Genomic DNA, 22,928 nt, shown 5'->3' with positions numbered 1-22,928 from the left:
GGCCGGGAGGAGGGGTTACTTATCAGCAGGCATAAAATTTCAGTCAAGCAAGAAGAATAAGCTCTAAAATCTTCTGTACAACATTGTAAATATAGGCAACAAAACTGCATTGTACACTTAAAAATTTCTTAAGCGGGTAGGTCTCACGTTACGCATTCTTACCACAATGAAATGAAAAATTAAAAAAAAAAGAAATACTGAACTGAGCACTCAGCTTACCATGGTAAGGTGTGTGGTTTGATACCAAACAGGTCAAGCCTCACTTTTCTATGGATTAGCTGGCTTTTCCATCCTGGATTGTAGAGCACACAGAAGTGACCCTTAGCCACACTGCTCAAACTCACCAACGGCTGGCTGCTGGACCCTTTCCTCAGAGACTGGTTTTCAAAAGACAGAAATAAGGTGTTTTCATCTTGTTGTTTTGCTTTTATCTGATCTCCTTCCTCTACATCCTGCCAACCTTAAGGGTTTTAAAACCAATGAATTTCTTCACAACAGAAGACAAATGTTGACTCCTTGCTCAAAATCTCCCTGATTCCTGCCCAAAATAGAATAGTAATTTGGGATGCCTCTTTCCTCATGATTTTTTATGACAAAACTAGATGATGGTGAAAACACGGGGTAAAATATTGTGCATTTTAAGAGTATGTGTGTCATGGGGCGCCTGGGTGGCTCAGTCGGTAAAGCATCTGCCTTCGGCTCAGGTCATGATCCCAGTGTTCTGGGATCCAGTCCTGCATTGGGCTCCCTGCTCGGCGGGGAGTCTGCTTCTCCTTCTGCCCCTTCCCCCTGCTCATGCTCTTGCTTGCTCTCTTTCTCTCTCTCAAATGAATAAATAAAAAATCTTAAAAAAAAAAAAAAGAGTATGTGTGTTCAAATAGATAGCTATCACTTGTTAAATTCCTGCCTTTTTTTTTTTTTTTTTTTTTGACACAGTACAAAACCCATATGTGAGAAAACAAGGGTGTGTGGAGAAAGGGGAACCTCTTGGGTTAGTTCTTTACCATACCCTTAGTTAGAAAGGTTCACTATCTCCTTTATCTTTTTGACTTTTTCTTTGAGAAGCAGCCTCATCTTCTTGCCAAGTTAATGGTTGGGGAGTTTGATAGAATTTTCTTGATACATTTCATTTTGTGGCTACTTGTACATCAGGAAGCGATGGCTTTGGTCTCATTTCCTCCTGGCTGGGCACCTTTCATTTCTTTTTCTTATTCCTTCAGCTCCCTCTCTCTGTTCTCTCCCACTTCCTCCCCCACATCCTTTCTTTGTGCTCCCCGCCTCCGCACCTCTCCTCTCCTCCCCTCCTTAGACCTTAAGCCCACAGTTCCCCTCCTGGTGGTGGGGGTCCAGCCAAAAATTACTGCTAACCTCTTCTCACCACCCACCCCTCACCACCCTGGGTAAGGTGTCAGTTCTCTGTGCCTCTGTTAAAATGACTTCGCTGCAATACCAATGAAATGTCAAAGAGTCAGTCAATGCCGAGGTCACATCCTGTGTGTCTGGAGAGTTTCACTGGTGAATTTGTGGTGCCTTAAAACCTTCCATGTTTTCATAAATTATACTGATCCAGCACCATAAAGTGAGTTAGAGGTTAAGGCCTCTGGTTTTACATAGGTAAGAGGTTCGGTTCAAGGGGAAGTTGACAAATATGGTAACATCTTGATTTTGTCAAATGTCACCAATTATTTTTCAACTATTTTCGTTCAGCAAAACCAAATCTCTCCCTTCCTGGACTTTCTGATTCATGTATACTTTAGGTGAACTATAACCTCTGTGTTTCTAGTACATTTGCACTTAATACAGCCAACTGTGTTTTGTTTTGTTTTTTTAATGTCCAAGAACACTTTCAGAGATTTTAATAAGCCTCTTTTAAAAGCCTTTCTTCCTCTCGGGCCCCCAAACGGGAAATCGTATTTTACTAAGGGTAAACAAATTTTATCATCTCCAAAGTTCAAGTGTGGTTTCACGCCAGCACACAACATGATTAAAGAGGTTTCTGAGTTTGATAAAATGTGCTCTGATCCCTCTGGTTCAAAAGTGTGTATATGTGAAATTCCCAAACAAGTTTATAATTATCTAGGTTATTATGCATATATACATAATTATATCTTATATATACATAACATGTACACATTCATAGCATATAAATAATTGTATACATAATTATGCACATTATAATCATTCTATATACATAAATACATTACATATATTAAATACTCAATATATTATACATAACATATATTGCTTGATGGGGACCACTGCCTTAGATCTTGCATGCTGGGAGGCTCAATACTCTCCTCACCTAACAACTCCACCATTCTGTTAACATGTTACTATTACTCAACACCCACATACCTAAAAATTCAAATTAACAATTTTCCTGCATAGATATACAGATCTTTGTCAAAAACCATCAACCCTCTTTTCACTTTCATGGTGTCTCTGGAGAATATAAAAAGCATGACTAAGAAAAGGCGGATGGACCATCAAATACACAGACCTTAAGTCAAACCCTGCAGCATTCCATCAAACCTGTCTCCTAATGTCCCTTTGCTCCCTTAAATAATGTGATTTAATCGGAAATCTTTGTGCATCTAATCAACCGGATGTGGTTGCTACCACGTACTCAAAGGCTTGAATCTAATCTTTGCCCTGCTTTAACAATCCAGCTGACTGGCTAGCTCCTTCCTCCACAGCTCATCTCTGAGCTAGGACAAGATACAGGTCCTCAATTCAGTGCAGCTGGAAGATTCTGAGGCTTCTCCAGCAAGTGTATGATTTCCTGGCAAAAGCCCTTGGCTGGCAGGTTTGTGAAAAGTGATTCTGGTCAAAATGCTCCCTTTGTATGTGTGCCAACAACACACTTAGGAAAAGGTTCACACTTAATTCCTGAGCATTCCTTTGTACTCTGGAGGTGTGTGTGCTTAGACATGCGTACACACACACACACTCACACACACACACAAAGGTACATGCATACACACACAGCACATAGAACTTTTTCTATCCATTCCTACATGTCCATGAACCCAACGTGCCTTTCATTCCATCCCACAAAAGGGCCAAAAGCTGACTTTAAAATTTTAGCACCATTATTCAAATCTTAAGAAACAATGTCACTGTGTGACCTGGGGCCCAGGGCTATCCCCAGGTAGTTTGAATTTTGTAATCCCAGGGAGGATTTTGCTCTCCAATCCTCCAAGAATCTAATTCTTGTCTTCTTATCTCCCCTTTCTGGTATGGCTAACAGGCGGATCTCTTCCTCTGAAGCAGTTATCAAAAAGGATGGGAGAGGTAAATGCTGGAGAGGAGTGGTATTTGTTCACGGGTTCCAAGGAAAATCATTCACACTAATGCTTCATTATTGGCATTTGTTTCCTGAAAGTCCTGAGAGCATTTCCCGTGTGTCTTGCCCATGATGCCGCCCTGAAGATATACACCCTCGTTGGAAATGGCAAGAATGGAAATATAGGAAGAGGGTGAATGGTCCTTAGGATAGTTGTCTGAAGATAGGAGAATAAAAATGAAGTGAAGAAATGCAACTCATTTTTGTATGTTGATTTTGTATCCTGCAGCTTGACTGAATTTCTTTACTAGTTCTAATAGATTTTTGATGGAGTCTTCAGGATTTTCTCTAGATTGTGGCATCTGCAGAACAGAGACAATTTTATTTCTTCCTCTCCAATTCGGATGCCTTTTATTTTTCTTGCCTAATTGGTCTGGCTAGGACTTCCCAAACTATGTTGAATTTCTATACACAAACTCTCTGAGAAAGAAATAAAACAATCCCATTTACAATAACATCAAAAAAAAATAAAATAATCCAGAATAATTTCAAACAAGGAAATGAAAGATCTATATACAGAAAACTCCATGACATTGATGAAAGAAATTGAAGACAGAAATAAATGGAAAGATATCCTGTGGTCATGGATGGAAAGAATTGGTGTTGTTAAAATGTCCATAATACCCAAAACTATCTATAAATTCAATGCAATCCCTATCAAAATACTTATGGCATTTTTCACAAAAGTAGAAAAAACAATTGTAAAATTAGTATGAAATGACAAAACACCCCCAAATAACCAAAGAAATCATGAGAAAAAAGCTAGAGGCATCACACTTCCTGGTTTTAAATCATATTACAAAGTGAAAGTAATCAAAACGGTATGGTACTGGCATAAAAACAGAGACACAGAGTCATAGACCAATGAGAGCCTAGAAATAGACCCATGTATATACAGTCAGCTAATATTTGACAAGGGAGCCAAGAACACTCAATGGGGAAAGGGCAGTCTCTTCAATAAATGGTGCTGGGAAAACTGGATATTTGCATGCAGAAGAATGAAGTTGGACCCCTATCTTATACCACTTACAAAAATTAACTTATAATGGCTTTGAGGAAATTAAATCATTATCTCAAATTAATATCCACACCCCATGTTCATTGCAGCATTATTCATAATAGCCAACACATGGAAACAACCTAAGTGTCCATCAATGAATGAATGGATAAAGAAAATCAACACAAATGACCCTTGAGGGCATTATGCTAAATGAAATAAGTCAGACAGAGAAAGACAAATACTGCATGATCTCACTTATATGTGGAATCTAAAAAAGCGAAACTCATAGAAACAGAGAGTAGATAAATTGATGGTTGCCAGGGGCTGGGGGTGGGGGCAGTGGGGAGATGCTGGTCAAAGGGTGCAAACTTCCAGTTATAAAGTGAATAAGTTCTGGGGATCTAATGTCCAACATGGCAACTATAGTTAATAACACTATATTTTATATTTGAAAATTGCTCTTAGAATGGATCATAAACATTCTTACCACACACAAAAAAGGCAACTATATGAGGTGATGGATGGGTAACTGATCTTACTGTGGTCATCATTTTGCAGAATATCAAATCATCACATTGTATACTTTAAACTTGTACAATGTATGTATGTCAATTATATCTCAATAAAGCTGGGGGTGGGGATGAAGTAAAGATTCACAATTTTAAAAAGAAAGGAGCAAAACAGGAAACTGACATGGAATAATAGGCTGAATAAATCAAGATAGACATTTCTTTTTTTTAAAGATTTTATTTATTTACTTGACAGAGAGAGAGAACACAAGCAGGGGGAGGAGCAGAAAGAGAGGGAGAGGGAGAAGCAGGCCCCCCACCGAGCAGGGAGCCCGACGTGGGGCTTGACTCAGGGCTCGATCCCAGGACTCTGGGACCATGACTCGAGCTGAAGGCAGAGGCTTAAGGACTGAGCCACCCAAGTCCTCCCAAGACAGATATTTCTTAATAGAAGCTTCTTTTGTTCAATCCATGATCTTTGGGCTTGTTGGAGATCAGATGATGTGTCAGGGTTATGGATCATAGATTCAATTGTCTTTAAAACACTTGCCTACCCACTGCCTGACCTCTTTCAGTCCCAGCCTAATGCCATCAGCTCATGGGTTTTGGTGTGTTAGAACTCGAAGCAAATATACTGTGTGTTAAGATTAGTGACTACATTTAGAGGAAGCGGTTTCAAGTTTGCAGCTAATGATCCAAGTTGCGGAGACCCATTTGACTCACACTCTCCGAAATGACCCCAATACTGGTTCTACTTGACTAGATTCTCCACTGAGTACTCCGTGAGAAATCTGAATTTAAAACACAGTTTTCAGGACGCGTGGGTGGTGCAGTTGGTTTTAGCTCAAGTCCTGAGCTCAGGATCATAAGATCGAGCCCCGCATCTGGCTCCACACTCAGTGCAGATTCTGCTTGGGATTCTCTCTCCCTATCCCTCTGACCCTCTCTCTCTCTCTCTCAAATAAACAAATCTTTAGAAAAAAAAGAAGAAATACAGTTTTCATTTTTGAAATGTAAGCCTGGTGACTGTACAATTAAGACAATAAGACAGAAAATAAGACAGCATCCAAACGCAAAATCAAGGCATACCATCTTGTTTGTAAAATATTGAAATTCCTTGGGGCGCCTGGGTGGCTCAGTGGGTTAAGGGTCTGCCTTTGGCTCAGGTCATGATACCGGGGTCCTGGGATCGAGTCCCACATCGGATCCTTGCAGAGGGGGGAGCCTGCTTCTCCCTGTGCCTGCAGCTCCCCCTGCTTGTGCTCTCTCTCTCTCTCTGGTAAATAAATAAATCAAATATTTTAAAAAATGAAACACTGAAATCCCTTATCCATTGGTGACAGCAACTTTGCTAGCTCCCCACATGTCCCCCTGTTGCCTTCGGATGCTCGGGTGCTGCCCAAGAATCTCCTGACTGCCACATCATCCGGTCAGCTGCACCCAGCAGTAACGCAACAAGAGCCTCCGGACACACACTTCTCTCTTGGTTGGGCAGCCATGACCGTTAGTGCTACAAATCTTTGAACATCATTCCCACACAAATCCTGGTGAATTCTGTCTTTGGGAATCCTAGTTACTACAATTCAAAAAAGACTCAGGGGAACTGGAATCAGGCAACTCAATCATGAGGTTGCCACATGAAGCAGAATACAACAACTGCGAATTTTCATCAAGAGATATAAAAGTTATTTTTAAAAAAGATTCAGTTTTGGGGCACCTGGGTGGCTCAGTCGTTAAGCATCTGCCTTCGGCTTGGGTCATGATCCCAGGGTCCTGGGATCAAGTCCCACATCGGGCTCCCTGCTCCACAGGAAGCCTGCTTCTCCCTCTCCTACTCCCCCTGCTTGTGTTCCCCCTCTCGCTGTGTCTCTCTCTCTGTCAAACAAATAAATAAAATTGTTAAAAAGAGAAAAAAGTTTCAGTTTTTTAGATGTGGGCGTCTGGAAGCCTGATCATTAAGGGAAAACTAGATGCTGGGTAATACGATTTTAACTGTTTTTTGGCTGATGTCAAGGAAGATGGCTGAACCGTCCAATTATTAGCTTGGTACTTCTGTGAAAGCAGAATGTTGAGCTGGGAATGATGTGTCTGTCCACTTGGACGGCAGACACTTTTGCCATTGTTGTCATTGTTGATATGGTGGTGTTCAGAAGAAAATGGGGAAATTTTCCACAAACTGATGGAGGGGACCCCAGCAACCATTGTATTTTTCAGCATGGGAGCCGCAAAAGTTTCTGGTGTAGCATCCCTTACCTCCCACCATACTAACCACTCAGAGGCAGAACTTAAGGTTTTGGGTTGTTGATGGAAGGTAAAGCAGCAATGCAAGAATGTGGGGAAAAGACTGGACAGAGAATCCAGGAAGTAGAGGTTACATTCTAATCCAGCCATTGAATCTCTATGAGGATTTATTATTTTGTTAAAATAATTTTCCTTTTTCTGATCAAAAATTGTATGTGCCCATTATTTTAAAAATCCAGAAAAGTATAAAGCACGAAATAAAAACTACCCAATTTTCCATCCTCTACAAATGTTCACATTCTACTGGACCCATCTCTGGACAGCTGTCTCCAGTGGACACATGTAAACACACAGCAGAGAAGACACTCTCATGTCAGCGGAATCCTGATTTTCATGCTATTTGAGACTCTGCTTTTTTAACTTCATATATGTTGCAGATATTTTACTCAGTCAGTATATATAGCTCTATTTCATCTTAAGAACTGAATTGTGTTCAAGTTGTTACATTGTTGTTAATGTATAGTAATTCCTTTAAATAAAACTCTAGATGAGCCTTTAGGTTGTTCCCATTTTTTTCTACTGTGGGTAAGTCTATGATGAAAATCCTTCCATCTAAACCTTTTCAGAATTATCAAACATCTCCTTAGAACAGAGTTCTAGAAAAAGAGTATCTGCATCAAATGGCAGGCTTGTGTTAAATGTTAACATTGTTGAACTGCTTTCCAGAACTCTGAACTGATTTATACTCCCACCCACAATGCACACGCCTTGCCATTTCATTCATTCATGCCATCGACATTGGCGATGGCATGAATGAAGGCTCGAACTCACAACCCTGAGATCAAGAGTAGCATGTTCCACCCACTGAGCCAGCCAGGTGCCCTAACTAATGCCAACTTTTGATTTTTCCCAATCTAGTAGAAAAACCTGACATATCAATTTTAGTTTTATTTGCATCTCTTTTATGATGAGTGAGGTCAGGCACATTTTAATAATGCCATGGGCTGTTCCTTTGTTGTTGCGTGGCCCATTACCAGCTTTATGAACTTGACCCACTCTCCTATTGGATTGTTTACCCTTTATCATATGAATCTATACATCATCTATTTTAAGGATATTAATACTTCGTCGTAGCGATTGTGAATATTTCCTTCAGTTTGTGTTTACCTTTCAACCTCCGTATGTGGTATTTTCTGCTACCCAGTGTTTTCTTTGACAGTTTCAATTTTTCATGTGTTCCCTTACCTCAGTAGTATGAACAGAGTCCCCTGGATGAATTTCAGCACCTGACAATGAGTTGGACATCCAGCTTCCAAATTCAGAGACTGTGTGTTTTACTTGGTAACTCACCACTCATTCTCTGCCTTGCCTCTTGAACCAGTCTCCACTCCCGTTCGCAAATTCTCTTCATAGTGCTAAGCAGATCAAAATAAACCTATTCCTCTCACCATAGTTCTAGAAGCCCGCCATCAGCACTTGGCCAGGCCGGTGCCGGGGCCTGGGATCACAGGTGCCAAGAGTGACTCCGACATGGTCATAGAAAATGAACATCAGTTATCATAGCAACAGCTGTTGAGCTGTGCTTCCAAGACTTCTTTCTCACTTGGGTCCACATGTCTTGAGCGGCGCACGTGTGCTGAGCACAAGCTGATGTCCCGGACGGCAGTCTGAAAGGTTAGCCCTCCTGGGATTTTAAAGCTGCTCGTTGAAAGCTGTTTGTTAACAGTTTCGGCTACGTGAAATAATAGTTTCCAAACGGGACTGGACCCAACTTTTAATACTCCACCGAAACGAAAAGAGTGAGTAAAGAGAACACAAGGTGATTCAAAGTCAATCAGAGGGGTCAGGACTGAATCACTAAACATGGATTTCATCTGGAAATTTCTCCTTAATATGGCAAAAACAGACGTTTTATAAGCTAAGGAGAAGCTAAGGAGAACTGTGTGAAATGAATACCTTGCACTTACAAAGCAATCTGAATGGATTTGTTGAATGCATGAATGCACGAATGACCGAAGGAACAAAACTCTCAATGTACCTTACTGTTGGATAGAGTAAGGCTTCAATAACGTACCCACAGCAGTTCAAGATAAAGGAACACAAGGGATTGTGCTCTCTAGTTTTTTCTTAAGTGAGGATGTTTTAAATGCCTGGAGAGTAGTTCTCCAATGGAGAAGTTGGATATGGAAGCAAAGATTCCTTAGAATGACCTGAGCAGCTTTTTTCAACTAAACATACTCTTGCTCCTTCCAGATACACTGCCCCACCTCCCCGTTCCTCCCAAATTTGGGGTACATTTAGCTAATTCCACCTACAACATACTAGTCACTGATTAGGGCTAAGTAGGGAAATGGCCTTCTCGAAGCATCGCTCTCCTGCTCCTGGAGGGTGAGGAGCTCACTTAAACAAAAAAAGATAAATGAGGTCAGCTCAGAGGACTGGGATACATTTTTAGTTAATTTGTCCAGACATTTGTATATAATGAGACTTTAGTTAGCATAAAATATGTGTCCTCCTAAAAACAGTTTAAAAGGTCTAAATAGGAAAACAGAATCTACGTTAATTTCAACAGAGGGCGACGGAGGAGCCAAGACTGAACTGGGAGGAGGAGGAGGAGGCCTCGGTGGGCCTCAGTGGGAGGCAGCGTGATGGCACCCCAGAGCTGGGGACACCCGGGAGCTGGGGACACCCAGCAGATGCTGGGACAGGGGGGCAAGAGGTGCAGCTGCTGCCTGAGACACTACCACAGGCCGAGGTGAGAACTACCCGCTCCCCCTTCCTGCAGCCAGCCCCCCCACACCCCCAGCTGAGCCCCTGGAAGCAGCAACCATAGACAGGAGCTGGGAAAGGCCACTCAAGAGCTAGAGCGACAGGGCCCTGGTGCTTCAGAGCGGAGCGGGCAGGGAACGGGCTGAGGTGGGCTGGGGCATCCAGCCCCCCCTCTTGGCCTGGACCAGTGTGGACAGAGTGCTGTGGGGCACTGAGACCACGACAAGCTCCCTGAGCATGGGGCCAGGGCTCCTCCCCGGTTCTGCCACTGGGCCTGGCAGGGGCCAGAGAGCGTTCCATGTCTGTTGGATTGAAAAAATGACAGTCTCACCTCCCCTTCCAGAGTGTTTACATAGGCAAGGTCTTAGAGATAATGACCCTCATGGTGTATCTTTAAACAAACTGGTTTCTGTTCCCTACCTGGTATTGGAGAGTTTAAGGTAGGGAAATAATCATGGAACTTCTACTCTTCTGACATTTGTCCCAACTGAGCCACAAGGGTGGGACTCTTCTGATTCTTAAATTATATTCATGCATGTTTATTCTAAAGAGTATGAGGTCAGGGTGCCTGGGTGGCTCGGTCAGTTAAGCACCCAAATCTTGGTTTCTGCACAGGTCATGATCTCAGGGTCGGAAGATGGAGCTCCATGTTGGGCTCCACGGTCAGCAGGGAGTCTGCTTGAAATTCTCTCTCCCCGCCACCCCTCTAAAACAAATAAATAAACATAAAGAGCATGAGATGACTTAATGAAGAAAGCAAATATTTACCTCATGCCACCCAAGTCTCCATCCACCAATGAGCGGATCTACAAAAAGTGCTATATCCATACAATGGAATATTATTCAGCCTTAAAAAGCAGAAAAATTCTGACATCTACAACACAGATGAACCTTGAGGACATTATGCTACGTGAAATAAGCTGGTGTGTTTGTCCCCAGCTCTTTGTTCCCTAAAACCCTTGTAATTTCTAAGTGATATGAGCAAAAGGAGCATCTTTTGTTATAGTATTTAGTTTTTGTCCTCAATTCCTGAAATAGCTCCTTTGGAGCATCTTTCGTTATTCCTAACCAGCCCCTTTCAACCACAGGAGTTCAAGTTAATGAGGTGACTTTGGGAAAGCCCCTAAGGATTGGGGGAGAGAGGGAGCTGGTTGCCAGGGGAAACCACCAGGTGATAAGAAGGTTAGAACTTTAGACCCACACCCCAACCTCTGAGGAGGAGAGAAGGGGGTTGGACCTTGACTTAATTCCCTATGGCCATGATTTAATCAATTGTGCCTACATAACAAAGCCTCCAGAAAAATCCCAAAGGATGGGGTTCAGAGATATTCTCAATTGATGCACACATCAAGGTTCTGGGAGGGTGGTGCCCCTGGAAAGGGAGGGCATAAAGATCTGTGCTCCTTCCCACACACCTTGCATCTCTCCCATCTGGCTGTTCCTGAGTTGAATCCTTTATAAGAAAGGGATAAACATAAAGTGTTTCCTTGAGTTCTGTGAGCTGTTCTAGCAAATTGTAGAACCCAAGGAGAGGGGCATAGGAACCTCTGATTTATAGCCTGTTGGTCAAAAGTCAGTAGGGAGCCCAGCCCTTGTGACTGACATCTGAAGTAAGGACAGTCTGGTGGCTCTGAGCCCTTAACCTGGGGGATCTCGCATTAACTCTAGGTGGACGGTGTCAGAACTGAATTGGATTGCGGGACACTCAGTGGGTGTCACAGAGAATTGGAGGACTGGATGGTGTGGAGAAACCCCACACATTTGGTGTCAAAAGTGAAGTGTTGTGAGCATATAAAGGAAAAAAAAATTCATTTGTTCCCTCCAGGCAGTCACAAGAGGGCAAATCCTGTAGGATTCTGTTTGCATGAGGCCCCGAGTGTCTTCTAACTCGGGCACAGAAAGAACAGTGGTTGCGAGGGCTGGAGGTGGGGGAGGGACATGGGGTGGAGGGTGGAGGGGTCACTGTTCAGCAGGCACAGAGTTTCACTTTGGAAAGGCCAAAAGTTCCAGAGGTAACCAGTGGTGAAGGTTGCACAAAAAGGTGAGACTTTCCACTTAAAATGGTAAATTTCATATTATGTATATTTTACTACATTAAAAAAATTAAGATTAAAAAGTATATATATTTACCTTGCAGTTTTCCCCCAGAACTTGTAACCATAAACCCAGGTATTTGGGACATTTCAAAATAACCTTTGGAAGTCCAATATGTCAGGAAGTTCATCATGCTTTGAAAGACTCAAAACAGTCTTGCTTTACAACTGGTTGGACACTTTGGCCTTTTGAAATAAGGTGACACCTCCCTGGATCCTAAGGAAGGCAGGCCTACTTTGGTGGATCTAGACCGGGAGAGCTGGACACACTTAGGTTGACAGGAGACACCACATTAATAACACTAATAGCACATTAGTCATCTGGGAAAGGAGTGAGGAAACAGGAGACAAATGATTCTTTTCCTCACTTCCTTTGTGCTGTTTAGTTTCCACTTTATGAGTGAGCAGCACTGAAGGGTCTGCTAGCTCAGCTGTGGGAAAGAGAGCATTTATCTGCTGAGGGGCAGGTTGGCTGAAGGTCTGCTGTCTCTCCCCTCTGCCTTTTCTGCCCACGAGTCGGGCTTTAGGATGTCAGTTACTTGACGAACGCAACTGGCACTCAAGAAAATAGAACATTCCCGGCAGCCTTGGTAGTGCCTGTCGAGTGGCCAGGCTCCTGCTCTTGGAAACCCCTGTCTTTGGGGTCAAACTGGATCCGCCTTCCTACTCTCAGACTCCTGCAGCTTCAAGGTCCCCACCGCCCCCTCTGTAGGAAGAAGAATAAACAAACAGAGTAGAGTAACTGTGGAATACTGACATTGAACATTAACCCCATGCTTCCCAAAGATTAGTTTACCATAACCATTGTTATATGTGTTCCACATGTCCACCGAGAGAAGGGGACAGACAACATGGCATTTGCAATCGGGAGATGTGGGTGTCAAGGCCACGTGTTGCCTGCCCAGTCTCTACCACATGCCAGCTTCCAGCCCCCCTTAGACAGTGTCTCACACATCATAAGACCTCAATAAATGGCAGGTATGTGGTGATTAAAGCACGTGTGTTTCGTGGTCTAGAAATGCAAGTTACAGGAAATATTGCTTGATCTTCCTTAAAAACAACTTCATCAGGATGCTGGGTACCCACTGTCACCAGCATGGTAGGACATTCCTCCCTTGGCATTACTGGGTTGTCCCCTGTCCTTCATGACACCAGAATCTGGAGGCTTATGTGGCCCACACAGGGAGCGCCAGACAATTCCATCATCCAGGGCAATCCCCTGGTCACATCAGTGGTAGCAGCACAGTCCTCCCCCCCCTCCCCCCGCCTCAGAGAACCCACCCCCCACTCTTCGTTCACAGCTCTGTGGGGTGAGGGCTAGGGGTGGGACATGGGACCAATTCTCCGTCTCTAATGGCTTCCAAAGACTTTGCTCTTTCCCCTCTGCACCAGTTGGGGACCTAGGCGGAAAGAGATGCCACACCCAACCAAGGTAATTGGAGGAGAGTTTTAACAAAGGAACTATTTACAAAGGTATGGGCAGCATTTAGGGAAACCACTGAGGGACGGTGCAGAACCTTGGTGCTGGCAACTGTGGGAAGTCATGATGCCCTTCATCCTTAGATCAAGGAGAAGAAACTGTTACCAGAGTCCAGAAAGGTGCCCCAACAGGTGCCGTGGCCTTCCCCAGAGGGAGACAACTAACCCACAGCATCCCTGCAGGGAAGATCCAAGCACCAAGGACCTGACCTCACTGCCCTGTCTTCTGATCTCTTGCTGGTTCCTTCTATCAGCTAAACCCAAGCAGAAGCCAGAGAACAAAGAAGCCCTTTGATGCTTGTTCACATCAGCCACCTGGGCACAGAGCAGAGGGTCGGGAGGGCCAAACAGAAGATGTTCCTCTGCCCTTCTATCCCAGGAGTCCGAGCGTCACCTCTTGGGGGGACAGGGAGGGTGAGGTGTCTCCAATGGTTCCACCACATGGTATTTGTAAATGGTTCTAGAATTATAAGCTTGCTGACCAGATGACAGCCCATTATCTACAGCAACAGATGGAGCACTCCTGGGCGTGGCTTCATGTATAGATATGGGGGCTAGGAAGGTCCCCCAATTCTCCTTCAGCTTCTAATGATGGCTCAACATGTCACCGGTTAAAGTTTCGTCCCTTTGATTGAAAATGTCGATCCCTGCTGGAGCACAAGTAACTTTAGGCAAAGAATTACCCAGCTGCTATCAACAATATGAACCATGGGATAAAGATTCCAAGAGCAGATCTGATAGGAACTTGAGGGAGAGAAAGCACAGAGCATCTACAGTTTGGGGGCAGTGCCAACCTGCTGGCATATTGTCGTGCAGCGTTCTGTGTGTATTTTTGTCATGTGTCTTGAAGCAGAGCGATGGGCTGGATCCTGGGGATCTTAGCTGAGAAGAGCTTAGGCTGGTTCCCGGCCCCCACGTGCTTTCTTCTTGCACCTGCGCTAGTCAACAGCACCCTAAGACCCCAGTCATTACTGAGTTAGCTTCCTGACTGGGTAACTGGGTTTATTTCAACACCCAAACTCGTTCAGCATAAGCCAAGTTCAAAACAAAGAGAGGCCTGGACTCTATCACACCAACAAATGGTGATGCTATTTTTCAGGTTGAAACTTTCCAGAGCCTTTCACAGACGTATTTATACTATGCGACACTTCTGCAGCCTTTCTTGCCTGTTTATGATTCTGGGAAGTGCAGACGGAATGTTTATGTAGAGATTTCAGTGATAGAAAATGGAATAGTTAGATCACGAAAGGTATTCATTTGAAAACAAGGACACGGCAGCAGGTCTCAGGCTCGTCGGCCTAGCTTCTGTGGATAAACACTTTGGAGGCAACAGATTCCATAAATGACTCTCCATTGCACCCCTGACACACATGGGTCCACATCTGAGGACTTCTCAGTATAGAAAAACAGGGCTCTTGCCCCCTTGCTCTTCCCAGCCTATAAGAGTTAATGCTGTTCTATGCCCTCTTTCCTGAAACCGTTCTTTCCAAACTTCTATCTCTCCTGATCTGCTTCCTCCTCTGATAAGAGCTTCCTCTCCTGATCTGCTCGTCCTTCTCTGGCTCCCTGATTAGCTCATCTTCCTCTGTCACAGGATCGACTAATCCAACAAGGGAAAAATCTGTGTGGGGTAAAAGAGACTACTTCCCTCCAGCTAGGGGCTGGTGTGTGCATAGACTCCCCATGCCTTCCCACCCCAGGGAGGGTGAGGAGGAAAAGGCAGTCCCAGCTGCAATCAGGCGAGGTGGGCCTTACTGGCCCTGGAGACAGATGAGAGGCACATACTTCCTGCTCCGGGCTCCATGGTGCCAGGCTCAGCAGCAGGGCCTGGCGCTGCACTCAGGTGGTGGGGAGAGGGACCCCATCCCACTTACAAAACTCAGCTCTGGTAGGTTCCAATAGTAGCAGAACCAGCTTCACAGAAAGATCAAGCCTGTCCAACATGAAGCAAGGAGCATTGGTGACAATGACTGTGGGCAGCAACAAGAAATGGCATCTACAGTGACCAGGAGGGAAAGATGCTCCAGATTCAAGGTGAGGGATTTAGGCTCACACGATGTGTGAATACTACACATGATAGACTGTAAGCTCCTCGAGGTGAGGCTCTTCTATTTTGTTCAGAGCTGAGGCTCTAGGATCTAGCCACGGGGCTTGGAACATGGAAGAACCTCAGTGAACATTTATTTTAAAAAAAGAGAGAGAGAATGAATAGTACTGATGGATGAATGAGATTTCATGACCCCAGGGGCAAAAACCCTGTGAGCATTGGCCGGGGAACTGAGATGCTGGCACTGGTGGGGGGCCCTCAACCAGGCTCGGGGCCAGGGACAAGTTCCTAGAATGCTCAGGCCATCTGGGGGTCTCCATCTTCTTGCTATCCTGTGCCTACCAGTTTCTGATTCCTGAGGGGTCGACTCAATGCCTATTTGCTGAATTGAATCAAAATGTTTGTTCCAGACCCATATGTCCTTTGGTTTGGGTCTCTGAGTTTTTGGCAACAGGACCAAGAAGAGAAGAAAGTGCCACATCCATGACAATTCTCCCGGTCACACCTAGTCCTGACCACAGCCCAGATCCTGGGCCACAGCCCCCAAAGGCAGATGCTGTTCCCACCTACACATGTCTGCTCTGGGGGTGACTCTCAGCAGGCATGGTGCATCATGTCCCACCCCACCCCAAGACTGTGTGCATGCAGTCGGCCCCTCTGAAGGGGTGGGGGTGAGTCAGCATGGAGGAGGGAGAATGTCACACCAGGATGCTTCCAACAGCTCTTCCTGGAGGTCAAGGGAGAACCCCACAGTTGGATGGGCCCATACACCAGCCTTGACAGGCTGCCAGTTATGAGGGCCTCAGTGCCTTGCCTCAGGCCTGGCTTTGTCCAAGAGGAGCCCCTTCAAGCCTCCCCTGCACTGACCTCTTCCCTTGTGTAGGGAGACTATATGCCCCCGCACAGGGGCTGACCTGAGGCCAGAGTCACCCTTCTCACCAGATGTCTGCAGGGCTCAGGCCTGTGAGTAAGCCAGCCGAAATCCGAGGAAGGTGGTTAGAGCTAACACAGATGGGGCTTTAGGGGGACTATCCAGGAAAAGCTCTGGCACCGCAAGTTCCAAAGAACAGTCCAGAGGGTTGCTCAGCCTCTGACTCCAGGCTCTGTCCCTGGGTGGTAACTGATATAGAGCCTATTCCTGGAACAGCAACTCAACACAAAAGCTATCGACCAGGTCCTAGTCATAGAGGGGACTCCCCTCTAGTGTTTGCATGCAGAAGGGTAGTCATTAGACCATTAGGGTCCTTCTCTACCTCTAACCCTGGGAGCCCAGTGGGAGGGGAACCCCTCTTCCAATTACACGTATCAGTGGTATGTGCTCCCCTATTGCATGCTCAGGGTTAGAGGTCATTCTTTAAGTCAAATATAATCAAAAAGCAAGGCATCTTCAGGACGTACATATTCTTTAAATACACATAGAGCCTTTGTTATGTCCTGGCCAGACCATAAACTGGGACATGTTAGGTCAGATAAAGGTGATCTGGGTGTATGGGTATTTTCTGTCACTTCTATTACTTAAACTTTCTTATTTTCAGACTCCTCTTTCTCTTTGTGCTTTTTTTTCTTTTTTCTTTCTCCTTTTTTTTTTTTCCTCTCTTCTTGACTTACCTTTGCCTTGATAGGGGCACTCAGGGACTCTATCAGCATTCTACATCATACTGTTGATATTGGCATGAGAAAAAAAAAAGCTGCTGACCCCAATATGGGTCTTTCCAAAGCCTGGGGAGACCCCAAGGAATTCTGTAATCCTAAAATAAATTTGGGTTCATTAATGCAGAAACACAGGAAGTTCTCTTCTGATTTTCAGAAACTTGGTTTTTAAATGAAACTAATGTTCTTATTATAAAAGCAATGCAAGATCATTGAAAACAATTTAGAGATGACATATAAGCCAAAGAAGAAATTCAGCCATAATCCTATCATCCAGGCAGAAGCACATTTCCACACTGAACGCTTATCCTTTCAGAGTGTATGTGTGAGGGAACTGTGTGTACGTCAAGTTTCCCTTAAAGTTGACCTGCCTTTTTACTACCAATATGTCATACCATGGTCTCTGTTATTAAATATCCTTCAATGGCATTTCCAAAGATTGCAGTGTTTCCTTTATGGCAATACTATTCTTCATTTTACCAGTCTCTGTTGTTAGTCATTTTGGTTGTTTTCAACTTTCCCCAATTATTGAAAGAGCTGCAGGAGATGTCCCTGGAGCTGTATCTCTGCCCACACCCCCGATTCTTTCTCAGGATAAATTCCCAGACATGGAACGTCTGTCAGTAACACAGATAGCAGTTGCCAAACAGCCGACCCTGCTTGGCCTTCCCCCACCTCCAGCCACAGATGCAATGCCTTCCAGAAATAAGAAATTTAAGGGTGAATAAGGTATGATTGCCCCCCCAAATTAGTCTTCTCTCTCCTCTTCTAGCATATGGTTTTAAAAAGCTCCATAAGAGGGCACCTGGGTGGCTCAGATGGTTAAGCGTCTGCCTTCGGCTCAGGTCATGATCCCAGCGTCCTGGGATTGAGTCCCGCATCGGGCTCCCTGCTCCTTGGGAGCCTGCTTCTCCCTCTGCCTCTCTCTCTGTCTCTCATGAATAAATAAATAAAATCTTAAAAAAAAAAAAAAAAAAGCTCCATAAGAGTTCTGTGATTTGTAGCCCAAGAATACCCCTGTCATGCGTGAGTGGGGAGGGTGGGGAGAGAGAGCTCTAAGTGCACTCCACTCCCAGCTTCCCCAATGTCCAGCATGAAGCCAATCCCTTAGAATCTTCCCTGGAATCTTTTTCACCCACACAAATGCCCCGAAGCCAGAGTAGAAGGTTGGTGTGCTCCTTCCACGAGGCAGCACTGAAAATCCACACCACATCACAGAGACACTGTGGTGTGGCGGGGGGTGGGGGGGAGTCTCCTCCCCCTTCTGTGCCTCAATGCCAGCCCCCTAATCTGAGGAAGCCACGGGCAGCCCGCCCAGAGGCTCTGCCATTCGTCTGATCAAGTGAGATACCTTCCCAGCACTGCGGCTTTCTCCTTCCACTGCTCTTTGGGATTGCTGGAGTATGTGTGGGGCCAGGGATGTCCTTGAAGCGGGCAGGCCAAATGGGGAGCTGGCAGCCCCTGCCCATCTGGGGGCCGAGGCTCCTTTAATTTGGATACCTTAAAAGGCTCTCGGGAGCAAGGGGCTGGGTTCTTATCTCCTGAGCTCTGGACAGTGCCTTATTTATAGCCCTGCTGACAAGAGGCGGCAGCCGGCCAGCAGCTGCATACGCAGTTGGGGCCATCCCACAGAGCGCTTGGCCCTGCGCTGCCGCTGTCCCTTTTGGCCAGGCTGGAGGACAGAAGGACAGGACAGGTAAGCTTCCTCTTCTCCCCGGCCACCCTTCCTTCCCTGTGTCTGCACAGGCTTCGCTGCCAGAGGTGCAGCCTTCGTGCCCTGGGAGGGAGCTCTCTGGCACTGTGGACCCGCAGACCCCAAGCGCAGACCCAGGCGGCCCTGGCAGGGGGCTCCCACCCCGTGGCTGCAGGGAAAGAACAGAACCCGCCCTCTCCAATTCTACCGCAGGTGCCTCCGGGAATATAAAGAACATGGAGAGAACCCTTTGCTCATGTGAGTGGGAATCAGGAATTACACTGAGTTTTGAACACCAGAAAACTTTTTTTTTTTTTAAGAGGAAAAAGAAAAAGAAAAAAAAATTATAAAATAAACATTGGAATGGGGGGAACCACAGTGTTCGGGAGCTTTTGCTGCCTGACAAAATTTCCGGATGGCCTGGGGGGGAGGAGGCAAATTACCGACGAGTCTGATTACGCTGGGAAAGTATGTTTATACAAGATGACTTGTTAACGTCAAAAGGACAGATAGCTGTTGTGTGCTTAAAAGAAATGCATTAATATTTTACTAATTTCTAGAGCAGGATATGAGCAAATGCACAGTACTGAGTAACGCTGGGGCCAATTGCGTAATAATGTTAATACCGATAGAATGACATATTATGATAAGTGTCATACATATAAATGTCCTCTAGTGCTACTCTATGCAAGGCACCTTATCAGGTTCAATCTAATAAAAAACATATATATGATCGGATCAGGTTTTTTAAAATAATTCTGAGGTCAAAAGATAGCATTAACAGCTGATGTTACTTTATCACATACTTGCTCTATATCGGTTTGTTCTTGTTTTATTTGTTTCTTGAGGAATGTTGTTTGAATTTTGTTTTATTGCTAGGTTTATAACAAGATGTACTGTAATCAAATCTATTCCATTTTGAGATCCATCCAATCTTACAAGAGTTCTTGTTTTTAACGAAGTAGCCAACTACTCAACTTACATGATGACATTTTGGAGGCCTTTTCTAATACTAAGAAAATATTTCAATGTACAGCCTCCATGAAGTGTTGCATAGTCTCCCCCGACTGCTCACTCAGTCTCGCCTGTCCTTGAACACGTTTTGCACATATTAGAATTCATCATCCCATTTAGTGCTTCCAGAGTTCTCCATTGGTTCCAGATCCCTGAGGCTAGGCCACGTCATACTTCTCTCTGTAATCTGATAGCTCTTTTTTTTTTTAAAGATTTTATTTATTTATTTGAGACAGAGAGAATGAGAGACAGAGAGCATGAGAGGGAGGAGGGTCAGAGGGAGAAGCAGACCCCCCGCTGAGCAGGGAGCCCGATGCGGGACTCGATCCTGGGACTCCAGGATCATGACCTGAGCCGAAGGCAGTCGCTTAACCAACTGAGCCACCCAGGCGCCCAATCTGATAGCTCTTAACACAGGGACCTACACACCGTCTACTGGTGTCTAAAATATTTCATATTTAAAATAGGTGGCCAAAAACTGAATTTAAATCATCCTCTCCCCACCATCAAAAAAACAAAATTCAACTGAGTAAATTGGAAAGATCTTACTGGTTTTATTCAATGATTCATGAATCGGGCAGCATCCCATCCAGCAGACAGAAAGGAGCTCTGAGGCGCTGTACGAAATGGAAGACTTGTGTAGACAGAAGGGAGCAGGAACAAGGAAGTTACACCAGACAAACAGGTGGACTCGTTCCTGCAAGGTCACTTTCCTTTAGAGAATGGCAGGGTTCTATCAGGCAGATGACCTAACCAATGCTGATCAGGTGATTCCTGGTTGACTGGTTTAAAATTCCATTTCTGGAAGAGGCCAAAATTATAATTAAGTTAAGTCTGTTTGGTGACATGGAGTTTAGTATAAGTGACTCCATTTGGGGCCTGTTCTCTTCTTTTTAACACCATGCAAGAAAGAGGTGAAATTTTTCATAATGTTTATATTTTCTTTTGTTTTTTCTTACTGTACAAATACATGTTCATCATAGAAAATACAGACCAGCAGAGAGAAGATGAAAAACTATGTGTAGTCTTACTACATTTATTGTTTATCTTAACTAATTCTTGATCCTAAGAGGTCCTTGATTTTAAGACCAACCATTAATTTAATACTAGCTTTACAAGAGAGGAAAAAAAATTCTCGCTATGTTGTCCAGATTGATGTATTTTAAGATGCATCCGAAAACAGAAAATTACATGGGGGAACTCTAAATTACAATTAAGAAAGAAAAAAATATGTATATAATCAGGTTATTTGGTAATCTACTTTTTGTTCAATTTATGATCAATGTTCTTTTACCATGTATTCAAACTTTAATTCTTTGAAAATTAGTCATCTTCATATGACACTGCAACTTCTTTCATTTAGCCAGAATATTAAAATACCCATAATAGTTGGGAATAATACTAATGGGAAGTTAAACATAAATTGCGCTTTAGATAAGCAATTTTTATCAGAATATAACTAGTTTCAAAGTACAATCTGCTAACCTTTACACTATTAATGCAACCTACTGAATAGTAAAAATGCACAACCATCTCGTGCTTTGATCTACATGACCCCTAAAAACTTATTTTACTGATTTTTTTCATTATCACTGATTCATCACCCTTTTATCATTCAGTCTCCAATGTACCAAAATAAGGTTGAAAAATAGAAAGGAACTAACATAAGTTCTGAGCAATTTGATATTTGACAAGATGTATTTCATAAATATCATTAATTATCTTAAGTGTGCTTTAAAAAATTAATTTTAACCTTGAGTACATTTTTATAATTTGGGGCTTTGTTAAATTTAAAGAATAAATTTTAGATAGAAGAGGAATAAAAATTCATTTTAACAGAAGACTTTTGTTACAGTTAAAAAGTAATACTGAAAAGTTACACTGAAGTGAAATCATACCAAGCCAACGACTCATAAAATATAGTCCATGTGTTTTACCAAGCAGGCATGTATAATTAGATTTTAAGGGGAAAGGGCAAGAATTTCTTTTCGGTTTTTAGGAAGTGAGCCTTCTTTCCCTGTCTGGGACCCATCTAATGAGCATGAAGTGTGTAGAGGAATCTGAAGAGGCAGGAGGAACTGACTATTTTAACGTTAAGCAAAAGGCAACAGAGTGCTTTCTGCCTGGCTCAGTTTTGTCTGATAAATCTAGACTAATTTCAAAATGTCAGTCATGGTTTAGCATGAACACGAAAAAGAAAAATCCATGATGTAGATTATTCTATTTGTCTTTAATTGATATCCCTTGTATTTTCTCTACATTTTAAATAGCTTACTAAATTCGTACCCAGAGACTAATCATGGAAGTTTTTTTTTTTTATGGAAGTTGTTTTTAAATTGCAAAATTCCATGCAAAAATAAAGCACTTTAATTATTGCCGATGAGTATAAAAACTATAAATAACCAGCCAGAAGGGTCAGCCTTTCAAAAAATAATAGCTACAATTTATTGAATGAGCACTCTCTCTGGGAACTAGTATTAACTCATTTAACATTCCCAGCCACTCTACAGGCATTATTATTATTATTATTATTATTATTATTATTATTATTATTATTCCTATTTTCAGATAAGGAAACTGGCTTAGAACAGTGTTATCCACCGCAGAAGGTGCAACCAAGTTTAAGCGAGTCTGGCTTCAGGGACCCTCTAGTTGGCATTAGAATAACAAAAGAGCAATCTTCAGGCCATATGCCATGAATAGTGTTTGAATGGCAGACATGCGCACTGTAGGAATGGTGGGCGATATTCCTATAGGGAAGATATATATGGGTAAAGATTACACCAACAAAGGTATGGAGCCGAAAGGAAGTAAGGAATTATGAAAGCAGAAACAGGTGGGGAAGAATGTGAACAACATGGAGACAGGAATAAATGGGATTCGCCCGCAGACTGAAGGGCGTGTCCTACGGGGACAAGATGAGCTCAATGAGTGTGTGTTGGGCAGGGAGGGGTAGCAGTAATGATTTAGGGACAATGCTGCTCTTTGTTCTCTTTGAACATTTCTATAAACCCACATTTTGTAAGAGGAAATGAAGAGGTGTCCTGCAGCGCCTGGGTGGCTCAGTTGGTTAAGCGACTGCCTTCG

General features: G+C 43.7%; 1 protein-coding gene across 2 annotated transcripts in view; it reads left to right on the top strand.

Annotated features, from left to right (window-relative positions):
* Nucleotides 1–18,563: 18,563 nt before the first annotated feature.
* Nucleotides 18,564–22,928, top strand: part of FHL2 (four and a half LIM domains 2) — a 66,914-nt gene continuing 62,549 nt past the window's right edge. For both annotated transcript variants that reach the window (XM_045885276.3, XM_045885275.3), the window contains exon 1: nt 18,564–18,830. The gene's annotated coding sequence lies outside the window, so the exon portion shown is untranslated. The remainder of the gene's footprint in view (nt 18,831–22,928) is intronic.

The sequence above is a fragment of the Mirounga angustirostris genome, unplaced genomic scaffold, assembly GCF_029215605.1.
Source record: "Mirounga angustirostris isolate CCGP_5_RB_7025 unplaced genomic scaffold, mMirAng1.0.hap1 SCAF_10, whole genome shotgun sequence".
NCBI lineage: Eukaryota > Metazoa > Chordata > Mammalia > Carnivora > Phocidae > Mirounga > Mirounga angustirostris.
This window is presented reverse-complemented; position numbering and strand designations above follow the sequence as displayed.